The following is a 13,168-nucleotide window of genomic DNA, read 5'->3' as shown; positions in this document are numbered from 1 at the left end:
TTTTCTCTACACAATGGGTCTAATAACTCCTTAGTGGGGGGCTGGGTTCCTTAGAGTGACTGCAGTGACCGGGTTAGAGGAGGTACTTCCGGTCCTGAGTCCCCCAAACTCCTGTGCTATAATGGATTCCCTTGGGTTGCCATCTGCTGATGGAGTTTTTGGGCCTCCCTTCTCGAATATTAAATGGACATCGTTCCGGCTTTCTAAAATCCGGGAAAAATGCAGTTTTGATGCTTTCCGTTTGGAGAATCGTCTCATTTTTGTGTGTTTCTTTTTCATGTTTTCCCCCTTATGTTTTGATACTGGGCCATCCCTCTTACCTACTTTCTGTCCTCCCTTCCCTGACAATGTAGGAGAGTACACCTGAGAGGTAGTCAGAGGGGCTAATGCCTCCTTCATTTCCCCTGCCCTCCCCACCTGCTTGGATTGCTTGGCGACGGCCCTGATTTTCTCATTTTCTCCGGTGCCCTCCAATCTACACTTTTTAACCGGGGGAAGAATTTCAAGGTGGATTTTTCCAAAGGGGGACTCAGTTCGACCTCCTCAAATAATGTACTTAAGCATAGCACTTCCTTTTCAAGATTACATTCAGGAGCCATGTGGGGCACCAGGGAGAGAGGGGTTCCTTCCTGTACAGAAACATCTCTCGACTCTCCAGAGGGAAGGTCTAATACCGGCCTATCCCTTGGTCATGCATCCATGTGGGGAGAATCGTGGGGAGAGATTTAGGGGTAACAGACTTGTTTCCCTTTTGGATTTCAAATAGCATTACAGAAATCATTTCCAGCATATGGTCAGATCTCAAAACAGATTTCTCTAATAAGGATGATATGGAGTTTGAGAGGTTTTCAATACACACAAGATATTCTGATGGTGCCCCTCTCTCTCACTTCCCCATTTTGGTTGAGAATCAGGCAAGAATACATCATGGCCAGACTCCATGGAAGTACCAATCAAATGACTTGTGCTACTGTATGAGAGGCATAGAGAGGCGCCTTGGTTAAGAGCTTACGATTGGAGTATTGACATATCAATGACCACTGATTAACTGGAAGTCTTTATGCCTACGATCGAAACAGTCTCCCAAGACACTTTTTGGGGCTTCTATATCAATGTCCGGGAGTCTAAAGTCTTCCCCTAGCGATGGCTCTTCGCGTGGTATTGCCTTCTCCGCCGGGGGAACCCCAAGGTGGTCTTCCGGACTACCGCCCCGCCTGACCCCTTTTGGAAGCCCATCCGCGGAGATAAAACAACCAGTAGAGACTCCTTCACACTGTCAATAGTTGACTGCTTTGACGGCTTTGACCCATTTATTAGAATAATTGACTGACTGTGCTGGCTGGCAAGAAGGTCCAAGTTTGAAGGGGCACCGGTAGGTACATCAAACAGTTGCACATTGGATCCGACCTCTCTCTCAGTAATCTGATCCACGAAGCTTCCACGCTATACTGAATACTGCATGCCTCGCAAAGCGAGCAGCATGTGTGCTGCAGCGCTAGGCTCGAACTACAATTTAAGAAAGAAAAAAGGCTGGCGTTGACTGTCATCCTTTTGGTTTTGCCAATACCTGTTTTGTCATGGCTTTGGTAAAGTATTTTATGCTTTCACTCACAATCAAGTGAGCCACGTTCTGAAGTGTACTGACCCATTTCCCCATGATGTATGCTGTAGGGGTGGAAGAAAAGTATAGATAACACAACAGCAGACCAATACATTAAGAGGACAAGCTGAAAGTCCATTGAGGTATTATGCATAACATTTTAATAAAATTAAAAGGTCTTGGCAAACAACAGAGATACAAAGTAAGAACAGTGATCAACAAGGCTATCAGAGCTGATTTGCCATCTCCAGATCAGTGGGTAATGAAACTTGAGCCTCCCCCCAACCACCATCTACCACTTTTGCTGAGGGGGGTCCATGGAGCACGGGGACCGTAGGGGTAATGTTACACCACTGTTTCAGAGTCACTATTTCATAGTTGAGAAGATGAAGGCAACAGTTGGAAAGAAATCTCCAGACATAGGCTGAGTGTACCTCAATTAATTCGATTTGTGAAGTTAAAAGGCATCCGATGGATAGTTAGAATAGGAACCAGGAGTCTGCCATTTTAGATTCAAGAAGAGTCTGCAAGCAGCAAAATCTAACAAGGCCTTGCCTTGGAGCTTGACACTGATGTTCTTTAGAGTTTCTCAGGGCTCCATAAAAAACACACTGAAGGAGGGAAAATGGACACTGAAGGTGGAGGCAGTGGTGGCAGAGAATGGGGTAAACTTTCAGGTAGTTAGACTGCTGGTCCCATTTTTAATTCAACTTTGGGATATCAGGGACAAACAATAGCCAGGAGCTAATGTCAGTCCCATCAGAAACCATTGATCATCTTTGGGAGTTCTGCAGGAGACCCATAACTATCTCAGCCTCCAAAAAACTGCAGCACCGCCAGTACTGCCCAATTTGACTGGTAAAAACTGGGAATATAATAACAACTTAAATACAATTTTGAAGTTAAAACTCTGGGGAGTATGTATTATATTAAAACAAATTGGTGCATCTAGTTCTGATGATAACAGTGGCTTTAACCCTATTTTAGCAGCTGCTCGTTGCACTTATATTGTTTAATGTGAACTAGTTGTTCAATCGCTGATTCTGAACATTTTGGTAAATTGGCAGTGGCAGTAGTAGCATTTTCACAAAGTGTGCTATAAAGATACAAGCTGCAAGTATACAAAGTTACAAGTCCATACTAATATGCACAGAGTATAATCACCCTCTCCACTTGACAAGGTGAGACACTCTTAAGCTAGGATGCAAGAATGCTGAGGACAGCACCCAATAGATATCATCCTCTTTGAGCACAACACCCCTTGACTTGGTTGGACTACTTAGAGTTAGCAAATTGGGATTAACCTACACACATCTATTCACTGCGTATGAATGATTCCAAATACCAGCTGCTTCCTTTGACTATGAATACACGTCTTGCGTGTACTAGAGCATTGTACTCTCTAAATATTTTTATATATGACGATTGTATTGATTTCTTGAAAATTGACACAAGCTGCAGTGGAGCATCACCCCATTGTAATTCAAGGGTAAAACAGCAAAGCATTTGGATAACACACGATCTCAACACATTACATATAGACCTTTTTAATATGCAGTTGGTGCTGGTACTGAACACATTGTTCTAGGGGAAGGTGTGCCATAGGCCTTTCTATACTCATGTGGGTAGACTGTGTGGGAACCACACACTGGGTGATATGCTTGCACCTATTTAATTATTTGAAGTGGTTTGTAAGTGTGAGTGTAAGGGAAATATATGATACCACTGGCACAATCCCCACCATCGTGTGCATGTTAAATTCCATAGCTTTACCAATGGTCAGTACAGCTATATTTACAAAATGCAACCACTTTTCCACACCGCCTCTGTACATACCCAAGTGCCATCCATTTCACTTCCTCATTTGCGCAATGAACCGAAGCATAACATTAGAAAATAAGCAAGTTCACTTGAAACTCTCTATCAAAAAGAAAATATAGTTATTTTATAGAAACACTGAAATTACCCTAAAATTAGTTTTGGTTAGGTTCATAAACTAAATAATAGCACCCCACCAATGCACTGCTCCTGACCCCTCACAAGATGACACAGATTACCTCAGAACCTACATTGTGAGTAACATTATAGAAGCCTGTATTAGTGGTAGTCGACTCCACTAGTCTGGCTAAATTCCAGGCCCTGTGCTCCAATAGTCTTCGGAATGATAAAAGTTTCAAAGACTGTGCTCCGGAAGAGAAGGAGTACTGAGAAAGTGCAACGAGCCATTGGCTAGCACCTAACCTCACAGCGAAAATCCAAAAGAGTGTCATGATTCACAGTCACTTCTCCTTCCTCATATAGAATCCTGAGGTAGACCTCTAATAAGGAATAATTCAAGACTTTCTTCTTCCTTGAAACCCACCCCTGTCCCGTGCATCCAGCACTCCAGTTATTCATGTACCTAGTTATTTTAGTAAATGTGTTTTTTGCCAATGCTTGTTGTATATTAAACATGTCAATAACAGCTGAAAGGTGCAGGTTTCACGTTAAAGTATTCATGCCTTTGACTGACCTTTGTAGAAAATGACTGTGAGCTATGCTCTGGGCAATGTGGTCTGATTGAGGACAAAACCGGCAAAACTGGCAAACAGAGAACAAGAGGCACTTTTAAAACTTGCACGCGTTCGTGAGAAAGGCTCTCACGCTGTGTGATGTGCAACACAGCGTAAGGGCAAAGGTGACGTGTGCGTCTTCTAGAACATCCTGGGGTGTGGCAGGGCTATAAAAGCCACACCCAGGAGTCCAGAAGGTGCTTAGTCTTCTAGTTTCTGCCTCGAAGGAACATCGCGTCTGAGACATCTCCATCGGAAATCCTAGAACCGGAATCCAGGCCTTAGTCTTCGGTGTCTTATCTGGAAATCGCCTCGCTGCAGATCTTTCATAGAAAAGAAGAAAAGCTAAGTAACATTTAATTTTGAGAAAAAAGAAAAGGCGCCCAACGCTAGCAAAGAATATTTGTTGGACATTCTAGCTAAGGAAAGAAAACTTGGACATGGATTATTTTTTGAGACTTTATTCCTGGAATTTAAATTCAACGTTGTTTAAAAAATAAGATGTTAAATAGCCATGATGTTTCTGAATATGTACTAAGTGAGAAGTCGTGTAGTCATGATGTTTTAGAATTTGTACAAAATCTTTATTCCTAAAGTGAGAAGTCGTGAGAACAACAACTGGGGAATGTTAAGTGAGCAGATTTAATGGTAGTTTTGATTAAGTGGTAAAACAATTCCAAAGGAAAGTGCAAATTATTTATTCTGTTGTTTTATGCAGAACAGTCTTACATTCAGTCTAAAAGATCGGGGGCGGACAGTTCAACCACCTTCGGACGTAAGAGAAAAGCATCTCTTCAAAAAGACTTCACCAAAAGACGACTTCCAGGACGCCAAGCCGAGTCTAGTAGATCGCAGGTAGGAGCTTACAACTTGGCATAGAACTAAGTAAAAAGAGAGGTTTAAAAGTAAGAAAGAGAACAAAAGAAAGGATAAAGTCTAAGGAGTTTCTTGTTGCTTCGCAGGTCGACTACAAGAACATAATAGCGTCAGATTCCGGCCTCTCTCCCTGACTTCTATCCATCACCCTAGTGTAAAAGGAAAGATCACAGGTTGTAAGGTAGGGTTTCTGGGAGTTTGGCCCATGCGTCTCAGCAAAACCGATCAAAGCACCTTACAGGTAAGAGATTGTGAGAACACAGGTAAGAGTGCTTTGATCTATCTGACAGAAGACTAAGCCCACGGAAAAGTTTTGTCCAGACGCTCTGGACGAAACTTCGCATATATCTCTGCAAGATATAGCTGCAGTATTATTAGAAATAAAATCTGAAAATGCAGAGTTGAGAAGAGATTTAACAGCAATTCAGGGTAGATTACAAACCCCTAGTCCCTCAACTTGGATCTTCACCTCAGACAAAAGATCCTATATAAAACCTCTAGTTTTTCAACCGACCATGCAAACCTTGTATGGAGGGAACACCACTTCAGAACCTTCGGCTAGTACTCAGATTCAGGTAGTAACTCCAATTTCAGTACCCTTAGCACCCCAAGAGAGATTCTATGGAGACTGCAATAAATTTACAATATTTTTGAACCAATGTCAGTTACATATTGTGGCAAAACCTACAGCCTTTCCCGACGACTCTTCCAAGGTAGCCTTCATTTTATCTTATTTAGGAGGTGATGCCGCTTTGTGGTCAGTACCTTATGTGGAGAGAAATGATCCGCTTCTAAATGATTTTAGACGGTTTAAAAGAGCCATGAAAAAATTATTCGCTAAACATGTCTTCGTTCAGACAGCAGATCATGAACTACTTAATTTGAAACAGGGCTCCTCTGATCGTTTACATTATATTTCTACTTTTAATAGACTGGTAATAGAAGCAGAATGGCCTGAAGAAAAACGAATATCTCTGTTCTATCGTGGTTTACGTGATGATTTAAAAGATATGATAACACAAATCTTAGATCCACCAACAGATTGTGAGGACTTTATTGATCTAGTTGTAAAACTCAATCATAGAATTTCTGAAAGAAAGGGTGAAAGAGGAAAATCAGATTTCAAGATGATGGTGTTTAATGAAAGGGGGACCTCGAAACCAGAACCTTCCACAGCTAGATTAGACCCAGTAGAACCTCTGCAAATAGGGACTGTTAGAGGACCTCTTTCCAAAGACGAGAAGGAAAAGCGTAGGAAATTAAACCAGTGCATGTACTGTGGGAAAGCTGGACATTTCATAAAGGACTTTCCCACCCGACCTGTAAGACTAAAGATTAAAACTTCCGAGATAGCAGCAATGCAGCAGTCGGAAAACTAGGAAACTCGGTAGACAATGAGGTCAATCTATCGAGTGCACATACCAATTTGGCCTCCCTAACACCAACTGCCACTCATTGTCACCTCAGTATGCGAGTTCTTCTTCAATCACTAGAGGATAAAAAACGATCTTGGTCTATTGATGATTTAATAGATTCTGGAGCTACAGGCAATTTTATTGACACTCAATTATTCAAAAAACTAGGTCTACAAAAGGTAGTAAAAGACTCTCTAGAAATTGTTGGAGCGGTAGACGGAAAGGAACTCACTTCTGGACCAATTCAACATCATACTGAGAAATTAACGATGACTTGTGCTGAGAAACAAATAGTGGAAATAACTTTTGACATAATTGATGCTCCTCAATTTGGTTTAATATTGGGCATTCCTTGGTTAGTGCTTCATAACCCGTATATTGATTGGACTAACAGAAGTATATTATTTAAATCTGATTATTGTCATGCCAAGTGTTTTCAACAGTACCCAGGTTCAGAGTTGTTAATACAAGGTTACGATTTTCCAAAGAATTCCAAAAGTGTTTTGGTTGTTGCTGGAGTGCCTGATGAGAATCAAGACTTAGTAGAAGTGTTTGATAAAAAAAAAGCTAACACCTTGCCGCCTCATAGGGATTTTGATTGTCAGATAGATTTAGTTCCCGGGGCAACTTTACCTTGTAGCCGCATTTATGCGTTAACTGAAAAAGAAAATGAGCATTTACGTAACTATCTTGATGAATATCTAGAAAACGGATTTATTAGACACTCCAAAGGCCAGATGTAGGTGAAATAGATTTACCGATTTTTAATTACCGAACTTTACTGATTAGGTAATTAAAAATCGGTAAATCTAAGGGGTGGATATGTAGGTATTCCAGATGTGCTGGAATACCGATTCAGAAGAATTCGGTATTTACCGATTCGGTAAATACCAAATCGGTAATGCCCATTCATTCCTATGGGCTTTGAAGCCCATAGGAATGAATGGGCATTACCGATTTGGTATTTACCGAATCGGTAAATGCAGATTTTCACAAGGGTGCAGGGGGTGTCACTTTGACACCCTCTGGCACCCCCAAAACAGGCTGGGGTGCCATGTGGCAGGCATACATGCCCTAAGGGCAGGTCTGCCTGTCACATGGCATAGGTGTGCATGCACACATGTACATGCACACCGGAATCGGTATTTTACCATCAAATTGGATTTGATGGTAAAATACCGAATCGGTAAGGCCTCTGGGACTCTGAAGAGTCCCACCTACATCTGGGTGCGTAAAATTACCGGTTTTATTTTTTTACTGAATCGGTAATTTTACAGATTCGGTAAAATAATGCCCCCTACATACCTGTCACCCATTTACCAATCGGTAATGGCCAAAATTGGCCGTTACCACTCGGTAAATGGCCTCAAACGGCCACCTACATCTGGCCCCAAGTCTCCGGGCTCTTCTCCTCTCTTTTTTATTCCAAAAAAGGGAGGAGAATTGCGCACGTGCATTGACTATAGAGCTATTAACAATGTGACAGTTAAAAACCGATATCCATTACCTTTAATACCCACACTACTGGATCAAATCAAAGATACCACTATTTATACAAAACTGGATTTGCGAGGAGCATACCATTTGGTGCGAGTCCGAGAGGGAGATGAATGGAAGACAGCATTCCGTACGAAATTTGGATTGTATGAATACCAGGTTATGCCTTTTGGACTCTGCAATGCTCCAGCCGCATTCCAGTTTTTCATAAATGAAGTGTTAAGAGATTTCTTGGATATCTGCTGTATCGTCTATATTGATGATATACTCATCTACTCAAAAGAGAAGTCTGAGCATGTATAGCAAGTACGAGCCATTCTTCAACAGCTTTTACAAAATTCCTTATTTGTAAAACTTGAAAAGAGCCTGTTCTATGTTACCACTGTAGACTTTCTGGGATACATCCTTAGTCCGGCAAGCATAGAAATGGACCCAAAAAAGGTTCAAGCAATCATAGATTGGCCGAGTCCCACATCAGTGAAACAAGTCCAAAGTTTTCTGGGATTTGCAAATTTTTATAGACGGTTCATAAACAATTTTTCACAAAAGGTAACTCCTATCACTAAATTATTAAGAAAAAATATGAAATTCGAATGGACCTCAGAGACAGAATTGGCCTTTCAGGATTTAAAAAACCAATTCATAACAGCCCCTATTTTAAAACATCCTGATTCCTCTCAGCCTTTCATAGTGGAAGCTGATGCCTCCCAATTTGCGATGGGAGGCATTTTGTCCCAAAGGAGTAAAAATACTGGACAAATGCATCCAATCGCATACTTTTCCAAAAAATTATCTCCCACGGAACAAAATTATGCCATAGCCGATAGAGAATTATTGGCCATAAAAGCTGTATTCAAAGAATGGCGACACTACTTGCTAGGGGCTCGTTATCCAGTAACCATCTATACTTATCATAGGAATTTGCAGTCCCTTAGATCTGCTAAAGCTTTGTCTCCTCGTCAATTGCGTTGGACTCTGTTCTTTAATGATTATGAATGTATCATCACTTATTGCCCTGGTAAAGATAATAACAAGGCTGATGCATTATCCAGAATAGGTATAAGTGATGATTTGAGTGCCAAAAAAGAAACTGTTCATCCAATTATTCCTGCAGAGCGTTTTCAAATAGGACTAATTGACTCTGAAGTTTTATTGGACATAGAAAAATTTCTAAAAAGTCAATCAAAGGAAGAATGGAATAAGGATTACCCGTTATTGCAATGGAAAGAAAATGTTTTATGTATGAATGACCAGGTGTTTGTTCCTAATGAATCTTTACAGGAAAAGGTGTTACAAATCTACCATGATTCAATTTTGTCAATCCATCCAGGTGTAACGAAAATGTACCAATTAATTAAAAGGCAGTTTTGGTGGCCAACTATGCTCAAAGACATCCAAAAATATGTAGAAACGTGTGCAATCTGCAGTCAAAACAAAGCAACTCATAGATCCCCGCATGGTTTACTCTTGCCTTTGCCAATACCGCCACAACCATGTCACACTGTATCCCTTGATTTCATTGTAATATTGCCTCGTACTAGGTCTAGTTTTACCAGCATTCTAACTGTTGTAGATCATTTTTCTAGATACTCTCATTTTATTCCTCCAAAAAAACTTCCTTCGGCTGTTGAGTTAGCTCACATTTCTGTAACACAAATTGTTAAGCTACACGGAATATCTTCGGTAGTACTCTCGGACAGGGGATCTCAGTTCGTGTCACATTTTTGGCAAAACCTAGGAAAGTCTCTGAACATGGAAGTGCGTTTATCATCTAGCTTTCATCCACAAACTGACGGATTAACAGAACGCACAAATCAAACAATTGAACAATTCTTGCAATGTTTGCTGGCCACTTGTGATCAGGAATGGTCTGATGTCTTATGGGATACAGAATTTGCTTACAACAATTCTGATCATTCCTCAATTGGTATGTCTCCTTTTTTCTGTGTTTTTGGATTTCATCCAAAAGACATGTTAGGTGTAGGTAAAAAAGTAAAAGTCACTCTAGCAGTTACTGATTATGTAAACCATTTGGTTTCAATTCAACAAAAAGCTCAACAACATTTGGTTCTTGCAAAGGAGACTCAAAAGAAATTTGCAGACAAACATCGCTCTAAACCACCACTTTATTCAATAGGTGACAAGGTTTGGTTGTCTACAAAAAACTTAAAATTAAAATGCCATAAAGCCTTTCGTCCACGATTCATAGGTCCTTTCACTATAGAGAAAGTTCTAAATCCTGTTAGCATGAAATTGAAATTGCCAACTACTTATCGAATCCATCCTGTATTTCATGTCTCCCTACTTAAACCATGCAATCCAGAAACCAGATTGTTGAGTCGTCCTCCAGAGGTAGAGGTGGACGGTATACCGGAATATGAAGTAAAAGCAGTACTTGATTCCAAAAGAATTAAAGGCAAATCGTTCTATCTTGTAGATTGGAAAGGTTACGGCCCTGAAGACCGCTCTTGGGAACCCCTTGCTAATTTGAGAAATTCTCCCCAGTGCTTAAAAACCTTTCATAACAGATACCCAGAAAAACCAAAACCAGTTCCCACGGTATTAGAGGGGATTCTACGGGGAGGGTACTGTCATGATTCACAGTCACTTCTCCTTCCTCTTATAGAATCCTGAGGTACACCTCTAATAAGGAATAATTCAAGACTTTCTTCTTCCTTGAAACCCACCCCTGTCCCGTGCATCCAGCACTCCAGTTATTCATGTACCTAGTTATTTTAGTAAATGTGTTTTTGTGCCAATGCTTGTTGTTTATTAAACATGTCAATAACTGCTGAAAGGTGCAGGTTTCACGTTAAAGTATTCATGCCTTTGACTGACCTTTGTAGAAAATGACTGTGAGCTATGCTCTGGGCAATGTGGTCTGATTGAGGACAAAACCGGCAAAACCGGCAAACAGACAAAAAGAGGCGCGTTTGAAACTTGCACACGTTCGTAAGAAAGGCTTTCATGCTGTGTGATGTGCAACACAGCGTAAGGGCAAAGGTGACGTGTTTGTCTTCTAGAACATCCTGGGGTGTGGCAGGGCGTTAAAAGCCACACCCAGGAGTCCAGAAGGTGCTTAGTCTTCTAGTTTCTGCCTCGAAGGAACATCGCGTCTGAGACATCTCCATCGGAAATCCTAGAACCGGAATCCAGGCCTGAGTCTTCCGTGTCTTATCTGGAAATCATCTTGCTGCAGATCTTTCATAGAAAAGAAGAAAAGCTAAGTAACATTTAATTTTGAGAAATAAGAAAAGGCGCCCAACGCTAGCAAAGAATATTTATTGGACATTCTAGCTAAGGAAAGAAAACTTGGACATGGATTATTTTTTGAGACTTTATTCCTGGAATTTAAATTCAACGTTGTTTAAAAAATAAGATGTTAAATAGCCATGATGTTTCTGAATATGTACTAAGTGAGAAGTCGTGTAGTCATGATGTTTTAGAATTTGTACAAAATCTTTATTCCTAAAGTGAGAAGTCGTGAGAACAACAACTGGGGAATGTTAAGTGAGTAGATTTAACGGTAGTTTTGATTAAGTGGTAAAACAATTCTAAAGGAAAGTGCAAATAATTTATTCTGTTGTTTTATGCAGAACAGTCTTACATTCAGTCTAAAAGATTGGGGGCGGACAGTTCAACCACCTTCGGACGTAAGAGAAAAGCATCTCTTCAAAAACACTTCACCAAAAGACGACTTCCAGGACGCGAAGCCGAGTCTAGTAGATCGCAGGTAGGAGCTTACAACTTGGCATAGAACTAAGTAAAAAGAGAGGTTTAAAAGTAAGAAAGAGAACAAAAGAAAGGATAAAGTCTAAGGAGTTTCTTGTTGCTTCGCAGGTCGACTACAAGAACGTAATAGCGTCAGATTCCGGCCTCTCTCCCTGACTTCTATCCATCACCCTAGTGTAAAAGGAAAGATCACAGGTTGTAAGGTAGGGTTTCTGGGACTTTGGCCTATAGCGTCTCTGCAAAACCAATCAAAGCACCTTACAGGTAAGAGATCGTGAGAACACAGGTAAGAGTGCTTTGATCTATCTGACAAAGAGGCGCCCAGTGAATACTTAGGTGTAGGAAATGTTTTCATGTGAAGATCTTCATTTCGAGCCAGACAGAAAGCCAGGGACAGAACACAGAAATTACTGGACATATTAAGGTCTTGTGTAATGATTTAGAAAGAAGTGGTGCTTAATGTCGGCACTGCATTCACAGAGTACTGTGCATTGCAATCTGAAAGTACAGAGATTTTGAGCAATGGGCTGCGACCTAATTTGAGAGGTTACGAGCAGTGTACTATTGAATTTGTTTTTGTTGCACAGTTCACTACAGGTAGCATTAACTTATATATTTATTTGGTTTTGTATCCTAAAAATAATGGTACAAGGGATATGCAAATATTTAATTTGGAAAGCAAAATCTAAGGTATATATCAATGTTTGGCCTATCTGTAGTACACTCAGGGGAATATTCTCAAGGACCGTCGACACCTATCACAAACGACAGTCATCGCTGCCTAACCCTGAAAACTATCACCATGTTAGCGATGTATTACCAAGCCGCCGCTGCATGGCGATAGTATCAGTGAAGGGAGGTGAAAGCTGCCACTAACGTCAGCGTGATGGAGATAGGAATTCTGGGGTTAGCGGGCGTTAACTACCGATAGGCCCACTAGCGGAAAAAAAGCATCACGTTAGTCAGCCCAATGTGAGTTTTCTTTGTCTCTCATGCAAAAAATAGCCTATCTGTCAACCTCCATTGTAAAATAGGCAAACAAACCAATAAACTGCAGAATGGAGCAGCCAGGGCCAAGTGCAGCACACATCAAGAACCCCTGCAAGTCAGCCAACAGCCAGGATGACCATGATGAGAGGCTTGATGCCTCGCTGGACCTGCGCCTGGAGCCTGGATGCCTCACTGGACCTGCATCTGGAGCCTGGATGCCTCGTTGGACCTGTGTCTGGAGCCTGGATGCCTCACTGGACCTGCGTCTGGAGCTTGAATACCTCGCTAGACCTGCGTCTGGAGCTTGGCTGCCTACTTCCTGTTCCTGGAAACAGACGCAGGAGAGCAGGAGCAACGAAGACACAGGACCCAGCTTCGAGGTAAAACTTCCCTTATTACATTTTTTACAACACCCACTCATACACACATCCCCGCATCCACACCCCATCCAGTGTTCTTTCCAGCGTTTACCACCTAACAGCTGTCCAGCCCCTCACAGCACTTCT

Source organism: Lissotriton vulgaris, chromosome 12 (assembly GCF_964263255.1).
Source record: "Lissotriton vulgaris chromosome 12, aLisVul1.2, whole genome shotgun sequence".
NCBI classification, from domain to species: domain Eukaryota; kingdom Metazoa; phylum Chordata; class Amphibia; order Caudata; family Salamandridae; genus Lissotriton; species Lissotriton vulgaris.
The sequence above is the reverse complement of the archived record's forward strand: the minus strand, read 5'-3'. Positions refer to the sequence as shown.